Consider the following 16,767-nt stretch of genomic DNA (forward strand, 5'->3'; position numbering starts at 1 on the left):
TAGACTCATACCCTAGCTAATCTTGAAGTTAAATTTCCCACCGATGAGAAACCAAGGGCGATACCATTTCTGATAGTTATTGCATGTCTAATGCAAGAATATTCACCAGATTATGAGAGTCAATGCAATAATCCAGCAAAAATTACTCATTTACGCCTAACGTGGGGCTCGAACCCACAACCCTGAGATTAAGAGTCTCATGCTCTACCGACTGAGCTAGCCGGGCTCCCACTTCAAGATGGTATGCAGACTAATCATTTTTTATGAAGGAAATCCATTCCTGGACAATTTTTGGGAGTTATTGCAGGTCTAATGCAAGATTAATCTCCATATTATGAGAGTCAATGCAATATTCAGGAAAAAATTACTCGTTTTCGCCCAACGTGGGGCTCTAACCCACGACCCTGAGATTAAGAGTCTCATGCTCTACCGACTGAGCTAGCCGGGCTCCCTCCTTAAGACAGTATGCAGACCAATCCCTTTTTGTGAAAAAAATCAAATCCTGGATATTCCTCTACTCTTGTTTTGCAAGGAAAGCCAGATTTATACATCCTTCAGAGGACAGAGTGTCAAAAAAAATTAAGAGAAAATGAAAACGGAAGTGGCTCCCACTTCAAGATGGTATGCAGACTAATCATTTTTTATGAAGGAAATCCATTCCTGGACAATTTTTGGGAGTTATTGCAGGTCTAATGCAAGATTAATCTCCATATTATGAGAGTCAATGCAATATTCAGGCAAAAATTACTCGTTTTCGCCCAACGTGGGGCTCGAACCCACGACCATGAGATTAAGAGTCTCATGCTCTACCGACTGAGCTAGCCGGGCTCCCTCCTTAAGACAGTATGCAGACCAATCCCTTTTTGTGAAAAAAATCAAATCCTGGATATTCCTCTACTCTTGTTTTGCAAGGAAAGCCAGATTTATACATCCTTCAGAGGACAGAGTGTCAAAAAAAATTAAGAGAAAATGAAAACGGAAGTGGCTCCCACTTCAAGATGGTATGCAGACTAATCATTTTTTATGAAGGAAATCCATTCCTGGACAATTTTTGGGAGTTATTGCAGGTCTAATGCAAGATTAATCTCCATATTATGAGAGTCAATGCAATATTCAGGCAAAAATTACTCGTTTTCGCCCAACGTGGAGCTCGAACCCACGACCATGAGATTAAGAGTCTCATGCTCTACCGACTGAGCTAGCCGGGCTCCCTCCTTAAGACAGTATGCAGACCAATCCCTTTTTGTGAAGAAAATCAAATCCTGGATATTCCTCTACTCTTGTTTTGCAAGGAAAGCCAGATTTATACATCCTTCAGAGGACAGAGTGTCAAAAAAAATAAGAGAAAATGAAAATGGAAGTTGTGAGAACTTCATTTTGAGATTGCATAAGACTTCAAATTCCTCTCACATGCTAAAGAATACCTGAACCCTTTTGATTAAACCACTTTAGTTGTTATAATGAGACCATATTTGAAAGCCATCTGTGATTTTTCTGTTCTTACTCTGCAATGACCATGGGCAATGACAAGTTAAAAATAAAATGTATGCAAATTTTATAATGGAGAATGCGGGCATCGATCCCTCTACCTCTTGCATGCTAAGCGAGCGCTCTACCATTTGAGCTAATTCCCCTGTGTGTTTAATCTGCATAACATGAAAAAAGTAACCTTACTGCGTTCCACACTTTATTTGAAGTCCAATTGCCCATAACAGTGTTCAGTTCACTCCTAACTTATGCCTTACCTCCACTTATGGGATGTTTTACAGTTCAGGTTGGCCTGTTTACTACTCGAATATGAGTGATATTGCGCTGTGTTCATCTAGACTCATACCCTAGCTAATCTTGAAGTTAAATTTCCCACCAATGAGAAACCAAGGGCGATACCATTTCTGATAGTTATTGCATGTCTTATTCAAGAATAATCACCAGATTATGAGAGTCCAGCAAAAATTACTCGTTTTCACCCAACGTGGAGCTCGAACCCACGACCATGAGATTAAGAGTCTCATGCTCTACCGACTGAGCTAGCCGGGCTCCCTCCTTAAGACAGTATGCAGACCAATCCCTTTTTGTGAAGAAAATCAAATCCTGGATATTCCTCTACTCTTGTTTTGCAAGGAAAGCCAGATTTATACATCCTTCAGAGGACAGAGTGTCAAAAAAAATAAGAGAAAATGAAAATGAAAGTTGTGAGAACTTCATTTTGAGATTGCATAAGAATTCAAATTCCTCTCACATGCTAAAGAATACCTGAACCCTTTTGATTAAACCACTTTAGTTGTTATAATGAGACCATATTTGAAAGCCATCTATGATTTTTCTGTTCTTACTCTGCAATGACCATTGGCAATGACAAGTTAAAAATAAAATGTATGCAAATTTTATAATGGAGAATGCGGGCATCGATCCCGCTACCTCTTGCATGCTAAGCAAACGCTCTACCATTTGAGCTAATTCCCCTGTGTGTTTAATCTGCATAACATGAAAAAAGTAACCTTACTGCCTTCCGCACTTTATTTGAAGTCCAATTGCCCATAACAGTGTTAAGTTCACTCCTAACGTATGCCTTACCTCCACTTATGGGATGTTTTACAGTTCAGGTTGGCCTGTTTACTACTCGAATATGAGTGATATTGCGGTGTGTTCATCTAGACTCATACCCCAGCTAATATTGAAGTTAAATTTCCCACCAATGAGAAACCAAGGGAGATACCATTTCTGATAGTTATTGCATGTCTAATGCAAGAATATTCACCAGATTATGAGAGTCAATGCAATAATCCAGCAAAAATTACTCATTTTCGCCCAACGTGGGGCTCGAACCCATGACCCTGAGATTAAGAGTCTCATGCTCTACCGACTGAGCTAGCCGGGCTCCCTCCTTAAGACAGTATGCAGACCAATCCCTTTTTGTGAAAAAAATCAAATCCTGGATATTCCTCTACTCTTGTTTTGCATGGAAAGCCAGATTTATACATCCTTCAGAGGACAGAGTGTCAAAAAAAATAAGAGAAAATGAAAATGGAAGTTGTGAGAACTTCATTTTGAGATTGCATAAGAATTCAAATTCCTCTCACATGCTAAAGAATACCTGAACCCTTTTGATTAAACCACTTTAGTTGTTATAATGAGACCATATTTGAAAGCCATCTGTGATTTTTCTGTTCTTACTCTGCAATGACCATGGGCAATGACAAGTTAAAAATAAAATGTATGCAAATTTTATAATGGAGAATGCGGGCATCGATCCCGCTACCTCTCGCATGCTAAGCGAGCGCTCTACCATTTGAGCTAATTCCCCTGTGTGTTTAATCTGCATAACATGAAAAAAGTAACCTCACTGCCTTCCACACTTTATTTGCAGTCCAATTGCCCATAACAGTGTTCAGTTCACTCCTAATTTATGCCTTACCTCCACTTATGGGATGTTTTACAGTTCAGGTTGGCCTGTTTACTACTCGAATATGAGTGATATTGTGGTGTGTTCATCTAGACTCATACCCTACCTAATCTTGAAGTTAAATTTCCCACCAATGAGAAACCAAGGGAGATACCATTTTTGATAGTTATTGCATGTCTAATGCAAGAATAATCACCAGATTATGAGAGTCCAGCAAAAATTACTCATTTTCGCCCAACGTGGGGCTCGAACCCATGACCCTGAGATTAAGAGTCTCATGCTCTACCGACTGAGCTAGCCGGGCTCCCACTTCAAGATGGTATGCAGACTAATCTTTTTTTATGAAGGAAATCCATTCCTGGACAATGTTTGGGAGTTATTGCAGGTCTAATGCAAGATTAATCTCCATATTATGAGAGTCAATGCAATATTCAGGCAAAAATTACTCGTTTTCGTCCAACGTGGGGCTCGAACCCACGACCCTGAGATTAAGAGTCACATGCTCTACCGACTGAGCTAGCCAGGTTCCCTCCTTAAAACAGTATGCAGACCAGTCCCTTTTTGTGAAAAAAATCAAATCCTGGATATTCCTCTACTCTTGTTTTGCAAGGAAAGCCAGATTTATACATCCTTCAGAGGACAGAGTGTCATAAAAAATAAGAGAAAATGAAAATGGAAGTTGTGAGAACTTCATTTTGAGATTGCATAAGAATTCAAATTCCTCTCACATGGTAAAGAATACCTGAACCCTTTTGATTAAACCACTTTAGTTGTTATAATGAGACCATATTTGAAAGCCATCTGTGATTTTTCTGTTCTTACTCTGCAATGACCATGGGCAATGACAAGTTAAAAATAAAATGTATGCAAATTTTATAATGGAGAATGCGGGCATCGATCCCGCTACCTCTCGCATGCTAAGCGAGCGCTCTACCATTTGAGCTAATTCCCCTGTGTGTTTAATCTGCATAACATGAAAAAAGTAACCTCACTGCCTTCCACACTTTATTTGCAGTCCAATTGCCCATAACAGTGTTCAGTTCACTCCTAACTTATGCCTTACCTCCACTTATGGGATGTTTTACAGTTCAGGTTGGCCTGTTTACTACTCGAATATGAGTGATATTGTGGTGTGTTCATCTAGACTCATACCCTACCTCACAGCTTTCCAAACTGTGTGGCGCGACACATTACTGTGTCGCGCCCCATGCGTAGGTCTGTCGCGCTTGTTAGGGCTGCAGGGAAGGGGGGTGGTCTTAGAGCATGAATGAGCTGTTTATCTGCCCATTGACATGCTGATGTTTCCTTTAGCGCGTGTTTGGAGCTCACGCTGCGGTTGTAATTACTGTAATCTCAAGCATTTCACTTGGCCGAGAGGGTGGCGGGGCGCTGTCTACATCAACACTGGCGATCACCAGCCGAGGTTCACTGTGCCTCTGAAACTGGTAAGTCACAAATTCGTAATCGACTGAAGATATATAAAAAAAAACATTTTATAGAAGGGGCGGAGTTGGGAGGGTTGGCTTCCAGCTGGGCGTAGTGCGATGCAGATGAGGGTGCACTTTTACTCACACTGGAAAAGGCTAGGTCCCAGAGAGAAATGCCTAGCGGTGAAGCCGAGTTTTGCTCCTTTCCCTACTGACGGCGTGTGTCCTTTAAAATGCCAGCAGAGGATTCCAGGGACGTAAGTCCACAACATTGTAAGAAAGCAGTTCCCCTCGAAAGGAAGGCCAGGCTCAGTCGCAAATCCGAATCGGGGGACATAATGTGACTTATGCACGCTCTCCAGCGCGTGCTGTAGCTCAGAGTTTGCCATTTATTGAATAGCACGTTTATACAATACGTTGCATGGTCCTGATCTGTGCTGAGTGCGCTTGGAACAAACCGAGACTATGTGCCTGGTTGCTTCATTACTGTCGTGACTCCACTGTGAAAGTTAAGATGCATCTAATACATTTGAGAATCTCACCAATGAAGGTTGTTTTCATCATGGCAACAAATAAAGTCCTTAACTGTGTTTCTGCATCCTGTAGCAGAGTAAAACGCTGTCTGTGCTGGGAACGCAGGGCCTTTTAAGGGTCAGGGTTTTCTCTGATAGCTGTTCTCCCTATGATTTATAAGGGCAAAAGGTTAATATTCTTGCAATGCATATTTTCAAAACTCTTTGTTTTTCTCACAAGGTTCCTTTTGTTGCAGGATCTTCTGCCACACACCACATGGCGCCGAGGGGTGCGGCACTTTAAATAACATAGGTTTGAAATCACCTGACACGGGGGGGGGGGGCTGCATTTCTTGTGACTGAGAGTTTCCAGGCTATAATAAAAGTGTAAAGATAACTCAGGATATAAATAAATAGGTGAGTGGCGGCGACTCATTGCTCTGTAGTTTTGTACAAGTATTTTAACCTTCCATTTCAGGGTTTCGAAGCAGTTGAAAGATATTTTAAAAGGCTTCTCAGTGACAAAAGGGGGTAATTTGTAATATTTAATTATTTACATGCACTGCATTGCTTCGTTTTACTCAAAGGACAATGTCACACATTTGGCAGTTGAGTGCCACTGACAAGTGCACAGAAACCATGGTAATGTCACACAATCTGCAAACTTGGCAGCTATGTGTGTGAGGCTCTCTCACACCCTTATACTGCTCTCAAATCCCCTGAAACTGAGGCCTGGCTGCAGTGACACACAGTCTCCAGGTATATAATATCACAAATGTGCAAATCTCCTGTTCATGCTCTGTTGCTAACCATGTGGGTTTTCTTCAGATCCATACAAAACATATATACATTATCTGGAGGGGGGGTGTGGAGGGGGATGTGTGGGGATGTGGGGGTGGGGTTGTGTGTGTGGGGGGTTGTTTGTGTCTGGGGTTGTGTGGGGGTTGTGTGTGGGTGTGTGTGCAGGGGATGGGGGTGGGGTTGTGTGTGTGGGGTTGTGTGTGGGGGGGGTTGTTTGTGTCTGGGGTTGTGTGGGGGTTGTGTGTGGGTGTGTGGGGTTGTGGGTGGTTCGGGCTAGCTCGCTTCGCTCGCTCGCGTTACCGTGTCCCTGAAAAACTTTTCACAAAAAGGTGTGTCACCAACATGAAAAGTTTGGAAAGCTGTGCCCTACCTAATCTTGAAGTTAAATTTCCCACCAATGAGAAACCAAGGGAGATACCATTTTTGATAGTTATTGCATGTCTAATGCAAGAAAAATCACCAGATTATGAGAGTCCAGCAAAAATTACTCATTTTTGCCCAACATGGGGCTCGAACCCACGACCCTGAGATTAAGAGTCTCATGCTCTACCGACTGAGCTAGCCGGGCTCGCACATCAAGATGGTATGCAGACTAATCATTTTTTATGAAGGAAATCCATTCCTGGACAATTTTTGGAGTTTTTGCAGGTCTAATGCAAGAATAATCTCCATATTATGAGAGTCAATGCAATATTCAGGCAAAAATTACTCGTTTTCGCCCAACGTGGGGCTCGAACCCACGACCCTGAGATTAAGAGTCTCATGCTCTACCGACTGAGCTAGCCGGGCTCCCTCCTTAAGACAGTATGCAGACCAATCCCTTTTTGTGAAGAAAATCAAATCCTGGATATTCCTCTACTCTTGTTTTGCAAGGAAAGCCTGATTTATACATCCTTCAGAGGACAGAGTGTCAAAAAAAATAAGAGAAAATGAAAATGGAAGTTGTGAAAACTTCATTTTGAGATTGCATAAGAATTCAAATTCCTCTCACATGCTAAAGAATACCTGAACCCTTTTGAATAAACCACTTTAGTTGTTATAATGAGACCATATTTGAAAGCCATCTGTGATTTTTCTGTTCTTACTCTGCAATGACCTTGGCAATGACAAGTTAAAAATAAAATGTATGCAAATTTTATAATGGAGAATGCGGGCATCGAGCCCGCTACCTCTCGCATGCTAAGCGAGCGCTTTACTATTTGAGCTAATTTCCCTGTGTGTTTAATCTGCATAACATGAAAAAAGTAACCTTACTGCGTTCCACACTTTATTTGAAGTCCAATTGCCCATAACAGTGTTCAGTTCACTCCTAACTTATGCCTTACCTCCACTTATGGGATTTTTTACAGTTCAGGTTGGCCTGTTTACTACTCGAATATGAGTGATATTGCGCTGTGTTCATCTAGACTCATACCCTAGCTAATCTTGAAGTTAAATTTCCCACCAATGAGAAACCAAGGGAGATACCATTTCTGATAGTTATTGCATGTCTAATGCAAGAATATTCACCAGATTATGAGAGTCAATGCAATATTCAGGAAAAAATTACTCGTTTTCGCCCAACGTGGGGCTCGAATCCACGACCCTGAGATTAAGAGTCTCATGCTCTACCGACTGAGCTAGCCGGGCTCCCTCCTTAAGACAGTATGCAGACCAATCCCTTTTTGTGAAAAAAATCAAATCCTGGATATTCCTCTACTCTTGTTTTGCAAGGAAAGCCAGATTTATACATCCTTCAGAGGACAGAGTGTAAAAAAAAATAAGAGAAAATGAAAACGGAAGTTGTGAGAACTTCATTTTGAGATTGCATAAGAATTCAAATTCCTCTCACATGCTAAAGAATACCTGAACCCTTTTGATTAAACCACTTTAGTTGTTATAATGAGACCATATTTGAAAGCCATCTGTGATTTTTCTGTTCTTACTCTGCAATGACCTTGGCAATGACAAGTTAAAAATAAAATGTATTCAAATTTTATAATGGAGAATGGGGGCATCGATCCCGCTACCTCTCGCATGCTAAGCGAGCGCTCTACCATTTGAGCTAATTCCCCTGTGTGTTTAATCTGCATAACATGAAAAAAGTAACCTCACTGCCTTCCACACTTTATTTGAAGTCCAATTGCCCATAACAGTGTTCAGTTCACTCCTAACTTATGCCTTACCTCCACTTATGGGATGTTTTACAGTTCAGGTTGGCCTGTTTACTACTCGAATATGAGTGATATTGTGGTGTGTTCATCTAGACTCATACCCTACCTAATCTTGAAGTTAAATTTCCCACCAATGAGAAACCAAGGGAGATACCATTTTTGATAGTTATTGCATGTCTAGTGCAAGAATAATCACCAGATTATGAGAGTCCAGCAAAAATTACTCATTTTCGCCCAACGTGAGGCTCGAACCCACGACCCTGAGATTAAGAGTCTCATGCTCTACCGACTGAGCTAGCCGGGCTCCCACTTCAAGATGGTATGCAGACTAATCATTTTTTATGAAGGAAATCCATTCCTGGACAATTTTTGGGAGTTATTGCAGGTCTAATGCAAGATTAATCTCCATATTATGAGAGTCAATGCAGTATTCAGGCAAAAATTACTCGTTTTCGCCCAACGTGGAGCTCGAACCCACGACCCTGAAATTAAGAGTCTCATGCTCTACCGACTGAGCTAGCCGGGCTCTCTCCTTAAGACAGTATGCAGACCAATCCCTTTTTGTGAAGAAAATCAAATCCTGGATATTCCTCTACTCTTGTTTTGCAAGGAAAGCCAGATTTATACATCCTTCAGAGGACAGAGTGTCAAAAAAAATAAGAGAAAATGAAAATGGAAGTTGTGAGAACTTCATTTTGAGATTGCATAAGAATTCAAATTCCTCTCACATGCTAAAGAATACCTGAACCCTTTTGTTTAAACCACTTTAGTTGTTATAATGAGACCATATGTGAAAGCCATCTGTGATTTTTCTGTTCTTACTCTGCAATGACCATGGGCAATGACAAGTTAAAAATAAAATGTATGCAAATTTTATAATGGAGAATGCGGGCATCGATCCCGCTACCTCTTGCATGCTAAGCGAGCACTCTACCATTTGAGCTAATTCCCCTGTGTGTTTAATCTGCATAACATGAAAAAAGTAACCTTACTGCCTTCCGCACTTTATTTGAAGTCCAATTGCCCATAACAGTGTTAAGTTCACTCCTAACTTATGCCTTACCTCCACTTATGGGATGTTTTACAGTTCAGGTTGGCCTGTTTACTACTCGAATATGAGTGATATTGCGGTGTGTTCATCTAGACTCATACCCCAGCTAATCTTGAAGTTAAATTTCCCACCACTGAGAAACCAAGGGAGATACCATTTCTGATAGTTATTGCATGTCTAATGTGAGAATATTCACCAGATTATGAGAGTCAATGCAATAATCCAGCAAAAATTACTCATTTTCGCACTACGTGGGGCTCGAACCCATGACCCTGAGATTAAGAGTCTCATGCTCTACCGACTGAGCTAGCCGGGCTCCCTCCTTAAGACAGTATGCAGACCAATCCCTTTTTGTGAAGAAAATAAAATCCTGGATATTCCTCTACTCTTGTTTTGCATGGAAAGCCAGATTTATACATCCTTCAGAGGACAGAGTGTCAACAAAAATAAGAGAAAATGAAAATGGAAGTTGTGAGAACTTCATTTTGAGATTGCATAACAATTCAAATTCCTCTCACATGCTAAAGAATACCTGAACCCTTTTGATTAAACCACTTTAGTTGTTATAATGAGACCATATTAAAAAGCCATCTGTGATTTTTCTGTTCTTACTCTGCAATGACCTTGGCAATGACAAGTTAAAAATAAAATGTATGCAAATTTTATAATGGAGAATGCGGGCATCGATCCCGCTACCTCTCGCATGCTAAGCAAGCGCTTTACTATTTGAGCTAATTCCCCTGTGTGTTTAATCTGCATAACATGAAAAAAGTAACCTTACTGCGTTCCACACTTTATTTGAAGTCCAATTGCCCATAACAGTGTTCAGTTCACTCCTAACTTATGCCTAACCTCCACTTATGGGATGTTTTACAGTTCAGGTTGGCCTGTTTACTACTCGAATATGACTGATATTGCGGTGTGTTCATCTAGACTCATACCCTAGCTAATCTTGAAGTTAAATTTCCCACCAATGAGAAACCAAGGGAGATACGATTTCTGATAGTTATTGCATGTCTAATGCAAGAATATTCACCAGATTATGAGAGTCAATGCAATAATCCAGCAAAAATTACTCATTTTCGCCCAACGTGGGGCTCGAACCCACGACCCTGAGATTAAGAGTCTCATGCTCTACCGACTGAGCTAGCCGGGCTCCCACTTCAAGATGGTATGCAGACTAATCATTTTTTATGAAGGAAATCCATTCCTGGACAATTTTTGGGAGTTATTGCAGGTCTAATGCAAGATTAATCTCCATATAATGGGAGTCAATGCAATATTCAGGCAAAAATTACTCATTTTCGCCCAACGTGGGGCTCGAACCCACGACCCTGAGATTAAGAGTCTCATGCTCTACTGACTGAGCTAGCCGGGCTCCCTCCTTAAGACAGTATGCAGACCAATCCCTTTTTGTGAAAAAAATAAAATCCTGGATATTCCTCTACTCTTGTTTTGCAAGGAAAGACATATTTATACATCCTTCAGAGGACAGAGTGTCAAAAAAAATAAGAGAAAATGAAAATGGAAGTTGTGAGAACTTCATTTTGAGATTGCATAAGAATTCAAATTCCTCTCACATGGTAAAGAATAGCTGAACCCTTTTGATTAAACCACTTTAGTTGTTATAATGAGACCATATTTGAAAGCCATCTGTGATTTTTCTGTTCTTACTCTGCAATGACCATGGGCAATGACAAGTTAAAAATAAAATGTATGCAAATTTTATAATGGAGAATGCGGGCATCGATCCCGCTACCTCTCGCATGCTAAGTGAGCGCTCTACCATTTGAGCTAATTCCCCTGTGTGTTTAATCTGCATAACATGAAAAAAGTAACCTTAATGCCTTCCACACTTTATTTGAAGTCCAATTGCCCATAACAGTGTTCAGTTCACTCCTATCTTATGCCTTACCTCCACTTATGGGATGTTTTACAGTTCAGGTTGGCCTGTTTACTACTCGAATATGAGTGATATTGTGGTGTGTTCATCTGGACTCATACCCTACCTAATCTTGAAGTTAAATTTCCCACCAATGAGAAACCAAGGGAGATACCATTTTTGATAGTTATTGCATGTCTAATGCAAGAATAATCACCAGATTATGAGAGTCCAGCAAAAATTACTCATTTTCACCCACCGTGGGGCTCGAACCCACGACCCGGAGATTAAGAGTCTCATGCTCTACCGACTGAGCTAGCCGGGCTCCCACTTCAAGATGGTATGCAGACTAATCATTTTTTATGAAGGAAATCCATTCCTGGACAATTTTTGGGAGTTATTGCAGGTCTAATGCAAGATTAATCTCCATATTATGAGAGTCAATGCAATATTCAGGCAAAAAATACTCGTTTTCGCCCAACGTGGGGCTCGAACCCACGACCCTGAGATTAAGAGTCTCATGCTCTACCGACTGAGCTAGCCGGGCTCCCTCCTTAAGACTGTATGCAGACCAATCCCTTTTTGTGACAAAAATCAAATCCTGGATATTCCTCTACTCTTGTTTTGCAAGGAAAGCCAGATTTATACATCCTTCAGAGGACAGAGTGTCAAAAAAATAAGAGAAAATGAAAACGGAAGTTGTGAGAACTTCATTTTGAGATTGCATAAGAATTCAAATTCCTCTCACATGCTAAAGAATACCTGAACCCTTTTGATTAAACCACTTTAGTTGTTATAATGAGACCATATTTGAAAGCCATCTGTGATTTTTCTGTTCTTACTCTGCAATGACCTTGGCAATGACAAGTTAAAAATAAAATGTATGCAAATTTTATAATGGAGAATGCGGGCATCGATCCCGCTACCTCTCGCATGCTAAGCGAGCGCTCTACCATTCGAGCTAATTCCCCTGTGTGTTTAATCTGCATAACATGAAAAAAGTAACCTCATTGCCTTCCACACTTAATTTGAAGTCCAATTGCCCATAACAGTGTTCAGTTCACTCCTAACTTATGCCTTACCTCCACTTATGGGATGTTTTACAGTTCAGGTTGGCCTGTTTACTACTCGAATATGAGTGATATTGTGGTGTGTTCATCTGGACTCATACCCTACCTAATCTTGAAGTTAAATTTCCCACCAATGAGAAACCAAGAGAGATACCATTTTTGATAGTTATTGCATGTCTAATGCAAGAATAATCACCAGATTATGAGAGTCCAGCAAAAATTACTCATTTTCGCCCAACGTGAGGCTCGAACCCACGACCCTGAGATTAAGAGTCTCATGCTCTACCGACTGAGCTAGCCGGGCTCCCACTTCAAGATGGTATGCCGACTAATCATTTTTTATGAAGGAAATCCATTCCTGGACAATTTTTGGGAGTTATTGCAGGTCTAATGCAAGATTAATCTCCATATTATGAGAGTCAATGCAGTATTCAGGCAAAAATTACTCGTTTTCGCCCAACGTGGAGCTCGAACCCACGACCCTGAGATTAAGAGTCTCATTCTCTACCGACTGAGCTAGCCGGGCTCCCTCCTTAAGACAGTATGCAGACCAATCCCTTTTTGTGAAGAAAATCAAATCCTGGATATTCCTCTACTCTTGTTTTGCAAGGAAAGCCAGATTTATACATCCTTCAGAGGACAGAGTGTCAAAAAAAATAAGAGAAAATGAAAATGGAAGTTGTGAGAACTTCATTTTGAGATTGCATAAGAATTCAAATTCCTCTCACATGCTAAAGAATACCTGAACCCTTTTGTTTAAACCACTTTAGTTGTTATAATGAGACCATATGTGAAAGCCATCTGTGATTTTTCTGTTCTTACTCTGCAATGACCATGGGCAATGACAAGTTAAAAATAAAATGTATGCAAATTTTATAATGGAGAATGCGGGCATCGATCCCGCTACCTCTCGCATGCTAAGCGAGCGCTTTACTATTTGAGCTAATTCCCCTGTGTGTTTAATCTGCATAACATGAAAAAAGTAACCTTACTGCGTTCCACACTTTATTTGAAGTCCAATTGTCCATAACAGTGTTCAGTTCACTCCTAACTTATGCCTTACCTCCACTTATGGGATGTTTTACAGTTCAGGTTGGCCTGTTTACTACTCGAATATGAGTGATATTGCGGTGTGTTCATCTAGACTCATACCCTAGCTAATCTTGAAGTTAAATTTCCCACCAATGAGAAACCAAGGGAGATACGATTTCTGATAGTTATTGCATGTCTAATGCAAGAATAATCACCAGATTATGAGAGTCCAGCAAAAATTACTCATTTTCACCCACCGTGGGGCTCGAACCCACGACCCTGAGATTAAGAGTCTCATGCTCTACCGACTGAGCTAGCCGGGCTCCCACTTCAAGATGGTATGCAGACTAATCATTTTTTATGAAGGAAATCCATTCCTGGACAATTTTTGGGAGTTATTGCAGGTCTAATGCAAGATTAATCTCCATATTATGAGAGTCAATGCAATATTCAGGCAAAAAATACTCGTTTTCGCCCAACGTGGGGCTCGAACTCACGACCCTGAGATTAAGAGTCTCATGCTCTACCGACTGAGCTAGCCGGGCTCCCTCCTTAAGACAGTATGCAGACCAATCCCTTTTTGTGACAAAAATCAGATCCTGGATATTCCTCTACTCTTGTTTTGCAAGGAAAGCCAGATTTATACATCCTTCAGAGGACAGAGTGTCAAAAAAATAAGAGAAAATGAAAACGGAAGTTGTGAGAACTTCATTTTGAGATTGCATAAGAATTCAAATTCCTCTCACATGCTAAAGAATACCTGAACCCTTTTGATTAAACCACTTTAGTTGTTATAATGAGACCATATTTGAAAGCCATCTGTGATTTTTCTGTTCTTACTCTGCAATGACCTTGGCAATGACAAGTTAAAAATAAAATGTATGCAAATTTTATAATGGAGAATGCGGGCATCGATCCCGCTACCTCTCGCATGCTAAGCGAGCGCTCTACCATTTGAGCTAATTCCCCTGTGTGTTTAATCTGCATAACATGAAAAAAGTAACCTCACTGCCTTCCACACTTAATTTGAAGTCCAATTGCCCATAACAGTGTTCAGTTCACTCCTAACTTATGCCTTACCTCCACTTATGGGATGTTTTACAGTTCAGGTTGGCCTGTTTACTACTCGAATATGAGTGATATTGTGGTGTGTTCATCTGGACTCATACCCTACCTAATCTTGAAGTTAAATTTCCCACCAATGAGAAACCAAGGGAGATACCATTTTTGATAGTTATTGCATGTCTAATGCAAGAATAATCACCAGATTATGAGAGTCCAGCAAAAATTACTCATTTTCGCCCAACGTGAGGCTCGAACCCACGACCCTGAGATTAAGAGTCTCATGCTCTACCGACTGAGCTAGCCGGGCTCCCACTTCAAGATGGTATGCAGACTAATCATTTTTTATGAAGGAAATCCATTCCTGGACAATTTTTGGGAGTTATTGCAGGTCTAATGCAAGATTAATCTCCATATTATGAGAGTCAATGCAATATTCAGGCAAAAATTACTCGTTTTCGCCCAACGTGGGGCTCGAACCCACGACCCTCAGATTAAAAGTCTCATGCTCTACCGACTGAGCTAGCCGGGCTCCCTCCTTAAGACAGTATGCAGACCAATCCCTTTTTGTGAAGAAAATCAAATCCTGGATATTCCTCTACTCTTGTTTTGCAAGGAAAGCCTGATTTATACATCCTTCAGAGGACAGAGTGTCAAAAAAATAAGAGAAAATGAAAATGGAAGTTGTGAGAACTTCATTTTGAGATTGCATAAGAATTCAAATTCCTCTCACATGCTAAAGAATACCTAAACCCTTTTGATTAAATCACTTTAGTTGTTATAATGAGACCATATTTGAAAGCCATCTGTGATTTTTCTGTTCTTACTCTGCAATGACCTTGGCAATGACAAGTTAAAAATAAAATGTATGCAAATTTTATAATGGAGAATGCGGGCATCGAGCCCGCTACCTCTCGCATGCTAAGCGAGCGCATTACTATTTGAGCTAATTCCCCTGTGTGTTTAATCTGCATAACATGAAAAAAGTAACCTTACTGCGTTCCACACTTTATTTGAAGTCCAATTGCCCATAACAGTGTTCAGTTCACTCCTAACTTATGCCTTACCTCCACTTATGGGATGTTTTACAGTTCAGGTTGGCCTGTTTACTACTAGAATATGAGTGATATTGCGCTATGTTCAGCTAGACTCATACCCTAGCTAATCTTGACGTTAAATTTCCAACCAATGAGAAACCAAGGGAGATACCATTTCTGATAGTTATTGCATGTCTAATGCAAGAATATTCACCAGATTATGAGAGTCAATGCAATAATCCAGCAAAAATTACTCATTTTCGCCCAACGTGTGGCTCGAACCCACGACCCTGAGATTAAGAGTCTCATGCTCTACCGACTGAGCTAGCCGGGCTCCCACTTCAAGATGGTATGCAGACTAATCATTTTTTATGAAGGAAATCCATTCCTGGACAATTTTTGGGAGTTATTGCAGGTCTAATGCAAGATTAATCTCCATATAATGAGAGTCAATGCAGTATTCAGGCAAAAATTACTCATTTTCGCCCAACGTGGGGCTCGAACCCACAACCCTGAGATTAAGAGGCTCATGCTCTACTGACTGAGCTAGCCGGGCTCCCTCCTTAAGACAGTATGCAGACCAATCCCTTTTTGTGAAAAAAATCAAATCCTGGATATTCCTCTACTCTTGTTTTGCAAGGAAAGCCATATTTATACATCCTTCAGAGGACAGAGTGTCAAAAAAAATAAGAGAAAATGAAAATGGAAGTTGTGAGAACTTCATTTTGAGATTGCATAAGAATTCAAATTCCTCTCACATGCTAAAGAATACCTGAACCCTTTTGATTAAATCACTTTAGTTGTTATAATGAGACCATATTTGAAAGCCATCTGTGATTTTTCTGTTCTTACTCTGCAATGACCTTGGCAATGACAAGTTAAAAATAAAATGTATGCAAATTTTATAATGGAGAATGCGGGCATTGAGCCCGCTACCTCTCGCATGCTAAGCGAGCGCTTTACTATTTGAGCTAATTCCCCTGTGTGTTTAATCTGCATAACATGAAAAAAGTAACCTTACTGCGTTCCACACTTTATTTGAAGTCCAATTGCCCATAACAGTGTTCAGTTCACTCCTAACTTATGCCTTACCTCCACTTATGGGATGTTTTACAGTTCAGGTTGGCCTGTTTACTACTCGAATATGAGTGATATTGCGCTATGTTCAGCTAGACTCATACCCTAGCTAATCTTGACGTTAAATTTCCAACCAATGAGAAACCAAGGGAGATACCATTTCTGATAGTTATTGCATGTCTAATGCAAGAATATTCACCAGATTATGAGAGTCAATGCAATAATCCAGCAAAAATTACTCATTTTCGCCCAACGTGGGG

The 16,767-nt window shown here is 40.5% G+C and overlaps 7 non-coding genes across 7 annotated transcripts; all 7 read right to left on the minus strand.

Annotated features, from left to right (window-relative positions):
* Window positions 1-755: 755 nt before the first annotated feature.
* On the minus strand, window positions 756-828 carry TRNAK-CUU (transfer RNA lysine (anticodon CUU)). The gene has a single exon. It is a non-coding gene; the product is annotated as a tRNA-Lys (tRNA).
* A 2,403-nt stretch (window positions 829-3,231) lies between these two features.
* On the minus strand, window positions 3,232-3,304 carry TRNAA-AGC (transfer RNA alanine (anticodon AGC)). The gene has a single exon. It is a non-coding gene; the product is annotated as a tRNA-Ala (tRNA).
* Window positions 3,305-4,282: 978 nt separating this feature from the next.
* TRNAA-AGC (transfer RNA alanine (anticodon AGC)) lies at window positions 4,283-4,355 on the minus strand. The gene has a single exon. It is a non-coding gene; the product is annotated as a tRNA-Ala (tRNA).
* A 2,504-nt stretch (window positions 4,356-6,859) lies between these two features.
* On the minus strand, window positions 6,860-6,932 carry TRNAK-CUU (transfer RNA lysine (anticodon CUU)). Its single transcript has one exon. It is a non-coding gene; the product is annotated as a tRNA-Lys (tRNA).
* Window positions 6,933-10,430: 3,498 nt separating this feature from the next.
* Window positions 10,431-10,503, minus strand: TRNAK-CUU (transfer RNA lysine (anticodon CUU)). The gene has a single exon. It is a non-coding gene; the product is annotated as a tRNA-Lys (tRNA).
* Window positions 10,504-11,703: 1,200 nt separating this feature from the next.
* On the minus strand, window positions 11,704-11,776 carry TRNAK-CUU (transfer RNA lysine (anticodon CUU)). Its single transcript has one exon. It is a non-coding gene; the product is annotated as a tRNA-Lys (tRNA).
* Window positions 11,777-14,227: 2,451 nt separating this feature from the next.
* On the minus strand, window positions 14,228-14,300 carry TRNAA-AGC (transfer RNA alanine (anticodon AGC)). Its single transcript has one exon. It is a non-coding gene; the product is annotated as a tRNA-Ala (tRNA).
* Window positions 14,301-16,767: the final 2,467 nt, after the last annotated feature.

The sequence above is a fragment of the Lissotriton vulgaris genome, chromosome 1_1 (assembly GCF_964263255.1).
Source record: "Lissotriton vulgaris chromosome 1_1, aLisVul1.2, whole genome shotgun sequence".
NCBI lineage: Eukaryota > Metazoa > Chordata > Amphibia > Caudata > Salamandridae > Lissotriton > Lissotriton vulgaris.